General features: G+C 38.6%; 1 long non-coding RNA gene across 1 annotated transcript in view; it reads left to right on the forward strand.

Moving 5' to 3' along the window:
- LOC113617586 (uncharacterized) overlaps positions 1–6,660 on the forward strand; it is a 30,963-nt gene extending 24,303 nt beyond the window's left edge. Inside the window, exon 3 of the long non-coding RNA XR_003431708.1 lies at positions 4,797–6,660. This is a non-coding gene — a long non-coding RNA (uncharacterized LOC113617586). The remainder of the gene's footprint in view (positions 1–4,796) is intronic.
- The last annotated feature ends 2,144 nt before the right edge of the window (positions 6,661–8,804 follow it).

Raw genomic sequence — 8,804 nt, forward strand, 5'->3', positions numbered from 1 at the left:
TGACTTCCACCATTTTCAGTCACATCTTTAGAGATCTAGTTCATTATAACTTTTGAAATTATCAAGCAAAATTAAAAGTTAATTAGAAAATATCTTTAAAGCTAAAATAACTAAAATATAGCTAGATATAGCTATATTTTATAGCTAGATAACTAGAATATAGCTGAGACAGATTATCTTCCAAAGAGTCCTGATAAAAGCTGTGATAATGTAAAGTATTATGCTATGCATAATACTATGTAGAGAACTCTAGCAGAATGGGTGCGTTCCTCAATTTGGGGTAAAAAGTTTGAATTCTGTAATCCCATACTCATTGTGATGGCAATGAGATTTTCTTTACAGAACCTTCTGATGGCTCTGTAATCTCACAAGTTTAGAATACCAAGCTATGTAGTAACAATATTTTCCTAAGTTTGAGTTGAGAGGAAAATTACCAGGATTTGAGACCTCCAGAAACATAAAAAATCCTTAATGATGGTGGAGACTTTTTTTTTTCCTCTCTCTTCATCTTCCAGAGGGAGCCCCCTGAGCCTGTAATTCTGAACCCATACACTGATTAAACCCAACTTCACTGGTACAAGTTTTAAATTCTAAGTTTTTAAAACAAAGTTTAAAAGTTTCAAAAACTAGAATAAAGCTTTTGATTGATGTGGCCTAAAAACTCTATCCTGTGATGCTCTTGTAATTTCTTTTTCAAATGTTTGTGGTTATAGAAGGAATGTACTTTAATTCGTGATGAGTCTGTGAGAAATCAGTCTTATATGTGCATTGTTCAAATGTGCAAGGATGTTTTTGGGTTTTCACAATGACTGAAGACCTTATTAGAATTAGTATCTGGAAACGAAAGGTACATCCTATAATGCAGGGGACAGATGTACACCTGAAATCCTGGATAACTGTAGGATTCTTTGTTTTTAAAAATATTACCAGAATATATGCAGCTGTACTGTGTATGTATAACCCTGTTGTACTGTTCCCTTGGCGTATACATGCTATCTTTATATCTCCTCCAGTTTCTAGATGGTCCAGTTGCTATTGCTGCAAAACAAACTACTCCCAAACTTAGTGATACACCAACCCTTTTAGTATAGTTCACATAATCAGTAGATCAGAAATTTGGACAGGGCTTGGCCGAGCAATTCTTTCACTTCTTGTATCTTCGATTGAAGTCATTCCATGGTACCCGACTGTTGGATAGGCTGGTGTGCAGGGCAAAAGATGATGTCCCTGCTCTTCTGGCTTCCTGACAGTGGTGGCTGGAAGGCTGGGCTTAGCTGGTACTATTGTCTAGAGTGCCTACACGTGATGTCTCCTGCATGGTGGTCTCAGTGTTGTCAGAGTTCTTATGTGGTGGTGGGCTTTTCTGAAAGGAGTTGTCCCAGGAGAGCTGGGAGGAAGGTGTATCACCTTTTGTGACTTAGTGTTCAAAACCATACAGTGTCACTTCTAGCACATACTATTGGTTGAAGCAGTCACAAACCCACCAGATTCAAAGCATGGAAATAGATTTCTATCTTTTAGAGGGATAAGCATCAAAAAATTTGTGGCCATTTTTATGAACTACAACTTGAATTTATTCATTTAATATTGAGTGTGTAATACATGCTAAATACCCTGCTGGGCTTAGGGACAGTGAACACAGGAAATAAAACACCCTCATATTAGGTGGGAGAAAGACATGAAAACAGAATGGCACAAATAACTACACAATAAAAGTAAGTGCTGTGAAGAGCTAACCTGGTCTGGGGCTCAAGGAAAGAACTTCCTGTAAAAAGCATGTTTCAGCTGAGATCTGAAGGATGAGCAGAATGTAGCCAAGCTGCAGAGGGGAGGAGCAGACATTCAGGGTGAAGGAAGGTGGCCCGGGAGGGCACAAGGTGTTCAAGCAACAGAGAAATGCTATATGGCTGGACATTGAGAGTAAGGTGGAAGTGACCCATGTCTTGTATCCTTTTTACAGGAGTTTGTAAGTTATCACAGAAGAAATGACAAATGTTTTTATCAGGTAAGTCGAGAGCTGATCAGATCTGAAGTTTTACTGTAACGTTTTTGCTTGCTTTGGGCCCCAAGTGAAGGGAGTTGTCTTACTCATAATCAGTTTATAGTACAGCATCAGTGATGCATGCCAGGCCCTTTTCCTCTTTTTATATCTTTTCCCCTTCATCTTCCTGCTTCTATTTCCCTTCTTCCATCAAAGGCTGCTACTCTAAAGTGATTAACATAAATCCTTGGCAAGGTATGTATCATTCAAAGATATGGTGTAATTTATATATTAGGTGTGCCTTACATTCACATAGAGTATTATGTGCTAGCTCTTGTTTTGTCTCTCTTTTTCACATTCAACATTTTATCCCCAAAGTGTATACTTGAGGTAGTGGTTAAAAGCATGACCTCTCAAAACTAGGATTTCTCCATTTAAATCCTGGTTCTGCCACTTTTTAGCTATGTGATCTTTTTTTTTTTCTTTGCGGTATGCGGGCCTCTCACTGTTGTGGCCTCTCCCGTTGCGGAGCACAGGCTCAGGACGCACAGGCTCAGCAGCCATGGCTCATGGGCCCAGCTGCTCCGCGGCATGTGGGATCTTCCCGGACCGGGGCACGAAACCGCGTCCCCTGCATCGGCAGGCGGACTCTCAACCACTGCGCCACTAGGAAAGCCCTCTCCATACCTCAGTGTCCACATTTAGGAATATGATAATGGAGCATTGGGTTGAATACAGGTGGTGCAGATAAACAAAGGGCATGGCAAACAGTAAGTGATGTTAGCTAGTATTATCAGTCAAAGTTAGCTAGTATTATCATTCCCTAGTAGTTAACTAAATATTTGCTATTTTCATCTAGTTCATTGCTTCTGACCACTGAATAGGATTGTCATATGCCTCCACCCCATTTGGTTTAGGTAGTTCCTTGATGATGGACAACAGACTCCAATTCTGTTATACCATTTCTCCCTTATAAACCTATACAAGAGTTTCTCTGAAGAACACACAAGTAATACTGGCAAGTCGCAGGGTGTGGCCTACCCAGTTCCACTAAATACTGCTGAATTGATCTCTAGGATGGCTATGGTAGTTTATACTCTCACCTAACTGATCAGGGGTACGAAAGCCTGGACATCTTAGGACAGTTCAGGACAATCTTGAATATTCTGTAACTCTCTGGGGGATGGGGGCAGGGGAGACGAGGCTTCCTCGGCCTGCATTGAATCTTCACCTCTTGTTCTGCCCACTCCTGCTTCCTCCTCCCTGCCACAGATGTTGGTCCCTAGGGCACTCCCTAAGAAATATTCTGCAGCTAAACTTTGCGTCCTGCAGAACCCAACCTGAGACTTCATGCTATTTTTCAACTGAATTTTAAAACCTGATTCTATGCAATTATGTTAAATTACTTGAATGCTCAATCTCAAAATGCTACAACATGCCACTGAGAAGACCACCTAATTTTGTCACACCATTGAAACGATTGTTTTTAGGAAAATACATTCTATTCTTTTTGTTCCGCTTCCTCTATTTTTGAAGACCTAGTTTCTCCCTGCAGCTCTATTAAAGGAAGTAAAACATTGAAGGGTAGCAGAATATGCCACCCCAAATTATGCTTCTTTGGCATAAGATTATTTTGAGCTGATTATTTTGAGAAACTGCAGACACAGGAGAAGCTCTAAAACCAGTAGAAGTTACGCTTTTGTAAGAGTAATTTACATTAGAAAGGGGGCCTGTACTAGGAACAGAGTTATTACCAGAGATAAGTCACCTGAGGTGCTTACCTACAAGGCAAGGCAACATTTGTTTGACAAATATTTCATTTCCTCTTTTCACCTTCCCGTGAATTGCCTTCTCTCCCTTTTGAAACGCAGACCTCTATCGCTTTCATTAGGTCAGGATGTTATTATAAGCCTCAATTGTCTGGCTGCCTTTTGAGTCTCACATCTTCGGAATGCTCCTGTGTGTTAAGTACATAATTAAAATAGTGTTTTTCTCCTGTTTATCTGTTATGCCAATTCAGTTCTTAAGTCAGACACAGAACCTAGAAGGGTAGAATGGAAAAGTTTTCCTTCCCAACAATATTAACAGGCTAAAAATGGATTTTCTGACTCTAGCAAGGGTACTATGTTTATCAAAACTGAAATTCCTTGTTTGTAAGGAGTTATCTACAAGTCAGTGAGTTATATTTCTGATACTGATCTAAAAGAAAATATAGATCTTCCTTGACTTACGGTGGGGTTATATCCCAATGAACTCATTGTAAATCAAAAATTTCCCGAGTTGAAAATGCATTTCACACACCTACTAAACATCATAGCTTTGCCTAGTCTACCTTAAAGATGCTGACAGCTAAAAATTTTCACCTGCGCTCTGGTTCTATAAGAATCAAGTCACTAGCCACTGCAGTTGCTGACTTTCGGCACACCCTGAAAGGAGTTCAGGGAGAGGAGGAATGAGGTACTCTGTGCTCTGAGAAAAACTGGCAGAACAGGGCTTTTGACAGTTAAATACTTTCAGCAGGAGATTTTATGAGCCCAAATTCTTGCATCTTCTCATATCTAGAAGAACGCTAGAATCATTAACAGACATCTGCCCCTTGTGACTAGCAGCAAGCTTCTTGTGACTAGCAACATTCTACCAAAATGTGTGCTTGATCGCACGTATCCCCCTTCACTAAAATTATATACTGACCATGCTCCCACCTCTTCTGAGCAGTTCCTCAGAACTATCTGAGGGGCTGTCTCCTGGGCTTTAGTCCTCATTTTGTCCAAATAAAACTTAAACTCATGTTGTGCTTTCTTTTTTTTTTTTTCAGTCAACAGTTTGGCAACTTATGAAGGGACCCAGAGCAGTCTTCTCTCCTTTGCCTGAACTCTATGAGGAACCAGAGTCTGGTACCAGCAGAGGCCTCTTGTGCCCATTCACCTCCCTCAGAGAGTCTAGACGAATTTGGGTGAGTCTCTCTTCCCTGGCTCTCGGCTCTCCCATATTGGTTGATATCCTGAGTTTTATCTGGCAGTATGTAACAGTCCTTGGCCCCTCAGGTGAAAGACACTGTTGAGGGGTATGCCCACCCAGCTGAAAGATACTAGGGAAGGCGCCCACCCCGTTGAAAGACACTGAGCTGTCTGGGCTGAGTGGTTAGGTAGAAGGCTGATCTGACACCTCTCCTGAATTTGGCTGCCTTACTGAGTTTGTTGGGATAAAAGTGAAGATATTACACGAGAGCTTTGCTCTGAAGAAGGAGGATAAGACTGCTTCTGGTTGGTTACGACTTTCTCAGGAAACTGAGAAATTTATGGGAGTGGTGGAGGCAGAATCCTCACACTGTGCAGTGGTCCCACAGGGCAACCTGTCTATTAATTAAAAGACGTGCTCATCCAGGGATCATGTATAAGAATTGGCCATTCAATGATCTGAGTACCAACGGTGGTCTTAGACGACCAAAGGGAGAAACTGAGACACGTAAGAGGGCTGCGATGACTCTAGAGCGGCGTCTAGAGGAGTTAAGCTCACAAGCAGCACACTGGCCCACATACAATCTCATTAGTAGATTTTATCCCCAACAAATTCAACTTTAAGATGGGAAATAGAGCTCTCAAACAGAAACAAGGGGTGTCAGAAAGCCAACCTCTGACCAACGCCCCAGCCAAGTTTATAAACAAAACTTACTCTTACAAGCACTTACCTAATTGGGCATTAAAGGAGAATCTTGCCCAGAAAATGGCCAAAGTGGACTCTATAGCAGACACAGTTGTTAGAGAAAGCTGGCATGATAAGACACCTTTCCAGAATTCTGACCCTGAGGGAACAAGTCTTTCTAGGAAAACTTGCTTTTCTCTCCCAGTGCCTTGAGATGTAAATGTTCTACCAGGGTTCTCAGGAATACTTACCTAGACTACTGTAATTCCTGAGACTGAGGGAAACAACGGGGTGGGGGAGATGAGGCCTTTTCAAATTTAACTTATTCCAAATGTTATTTATAAACGAATGAGTTTTATATTGTAATGCCTAATTCATGACTAAATTTTAAAGTGAAGTTGAGACCTCTGCTTGTGTCTTTCCATATGTCTGTGTGCATTATAAATATGTCTTTACCTTTGGATGGTATTATCAAAATTAATTTGGAAATGAGCTCTACTTAATTGGCTTAAAGGAAATTAAGTGCTTATATGAATTCTCAGAAATATAAAAGGAAACTGCCAGAATGAATTTCAGGTTCACACGAACTGGGAAATATTCATTGTTAATACCTGGTATTAAAGTTTGTCAATTTAATTAGTATAGACATGTCTTTAGAATCATCAATATTAAGTATAATACTTTTACTGTATCTAGGTTTAATAGAAGTCAAATAAGATCTTATGTGTGTTGCAGATTTGTCAGCAAGAAAAAACTTGGTATGATTTTTATTAAAAAAATGTAAATGAAGTAAGAGCTTTTGGGTAAATGTCTTAGGAGTAATTATGTTTTAGGAATGTCTACTTAAAAATAATCTCTCCAGATATTTGGTAACTTGAAATTTTAGAGTTGTGCTAATTTAAATGAGGAAAGTTTATTGAATAGCTAGGTCATTCCCAAATAAAATGAGGTACTGAAACACTAATTACTAAACATTGGCTTGTATTTACAGGGAAACTAAAGATATTTAAGACTATTGATAAATATGTTTGGTACCACATGAGATTTTCTATAAGAAAGCACATATTTTTAGAAATTATAATTGGTATTTATGTTTGCCAATCTATAGAATACTAACATAAAAGACAGTTCATATTTGCTTGATCCTTAGTTTTCACTAGAAATTAAGGTTTTGAAGAGTTGAGTATTCTAGTTTAAATATGTAATTAAAGCTACCAGAAATAATTAGAGAAATATTTCAGTATACAGTAGCAAAGTAGGATGTGGGTTTTCAGTAAAAGAAGGTATGAAGAATAGAATTGCATTTTGTTAAGGGAAAAGAAAGTAATTTTGTCCTAGAGATGGTTGTTTCTGCATGGGAACAAATAAGAGACAAACTAATACTGATACAGAAAGTTATGGAAAGTTCGTGGAAAGGGACCCCGAGAAAAGAGTTTTGTGCAACGTCGGGATTGGCTAAGTTTAGAATAAATTTAATTAAGTAAATGAATTGTTATTAAAAGTAGGCTGATGCAAGACTAGAGTTCAGTTTTCTTTCTGTTAAGAAAACAAAGTTGTGTTTTGACCATTGAGCTGCTTTTATAACAGAACTTAAGTTTCTTTACCTTTTAGAGTTTATCTTTTAAGTGATCTGTTCTGTATTTTCCTTTGAAATCTTTTGTCACATTGCTTAAGTGAATATGTATTGTTTCACAGTGATCTATGGTCCTATTTGACCAAATGTTTTAAAACCTTTCTGACATTTTTTGACAAACTTCCCAAATCAAATTCCAGTGAAGTTCCTTTGACCTCTAACTAACTTTTGGGATATTCCAAAAGGGTCCCTGAAACCTCCCAAAGACAGATATTAAACTAATTAGGTTCATTTGGTACATTAATTACATGAGAAGCATTGTCAAATGAGTAATAAATCTTCTTAGGTTATATTGTATGGGTAAATGTTATTAATATAGATATTCTAGAAATTATATGGAATTCCTAAAAATCAGTAGGCCTTGGTAAAGTATTATCAGTCATAATTCTAGTTATCTTAAAATGTTTTATGTCATAGCAGTAACCAAGTTTCTTTGTCAACTGCATGGTAATTAGGTCTTTAACCGTGCCTTAAGTCTTGTCATTCATAGACAGTTATTGTTTTACTCTGATGCCCTTGCAAAAATGCTTCCTCTTCAAGAATATTCATAGCAAGAATATGCACTTTTTGACAAGTGCAGGCTTCTGATAACTTTCAGATTATACTGCTGATGGGTAAGAAATTAAAGAATTCTAATGGAAAATCTCTTGGCTTCATAAACTTAACAATGATTAGTTACATGAGACAGTGAACTGGTGAATATGGTTATAATTTTTTATGGCTTCTGTCTGAAATATTATTGGCTTTTAATCTTTATTTTTCCAGCTATAAGGAACCCTTCCCCTTAAGCTAATTATGACTTACATCAATTTAGTAAATTATGCCTTTGTAAGCAGAATTGAAACATATATCCTTTCTCTCTACCTGATCCCTCCAGAGATTGGAAACTCGTGGATTACCAGCACGTTTATCAGGTAAATTAGGAAGGCCACCTCCTAACAGGTGCAGGAATCTCAAGATATTTTGAGGACCTTGAAAAGGGAGAAATTCACTCAAAAATTTCCAAGGCAAAATCAGTGACAAGCCCTTGGCATAGCTTTCCTACCCTTGAAAGGCCTTTTAAAAATTTGAGATTGCTTAAAAAGTTCCAGCAAAGCCAACTTTAAAAGAACCTATATGATCAATTACACTTGTATAGATCATCAGGCCAAGTTTATTGAAACCAGACTTATTTTGCAAACAAATTAGTCTTATTTTGGCTATATTTGGTAGAAATGAGGGTAATTTTAGAAAAAGATCGTTTCAGTGGACATTAAATTATAGTTTTGTTAGTTGAGGTCTGTATTTACTAAGACTCACTTCCCTGTAGCTCCTTGCTGTTACATTATTGTAAAGTTTAATTGAATTATTTTGAGGACACTCTAAGTTTGCTTCTGAAGTTTACCTCAGTAATCTATCTTTGGATGAAGATAAGATGCCCCTGGCGCGCACACGGCCCCGGCGGGGAGGCGAAGCGGGTGGCGGCTGCGGAACCGGCAAAGGCTGCCTGTTTCATAACCATCACTCCTTGCTGACTCGCGGGCTGCGAGGCCTGGGTTGGGTCGGGCT

This window comes from Aethalodelphis obliquidens, unplaced genomic scaffold (genome assembly GCF_003676395.1).
Source record: "Aethalodelphis obliquidens isolate GAN/ISIS:26980383/991018 unplaced genomic scaffold, ASM367639v1 scaffold4, whole genome shotgun sequence".
Lineage (NCBI taxonomy): Eukaryota > Metazoa > Chordata > Mammalia > Artiodactyla > Delphinidae > Aethalodelphis > Aethalodelphis obliquidens.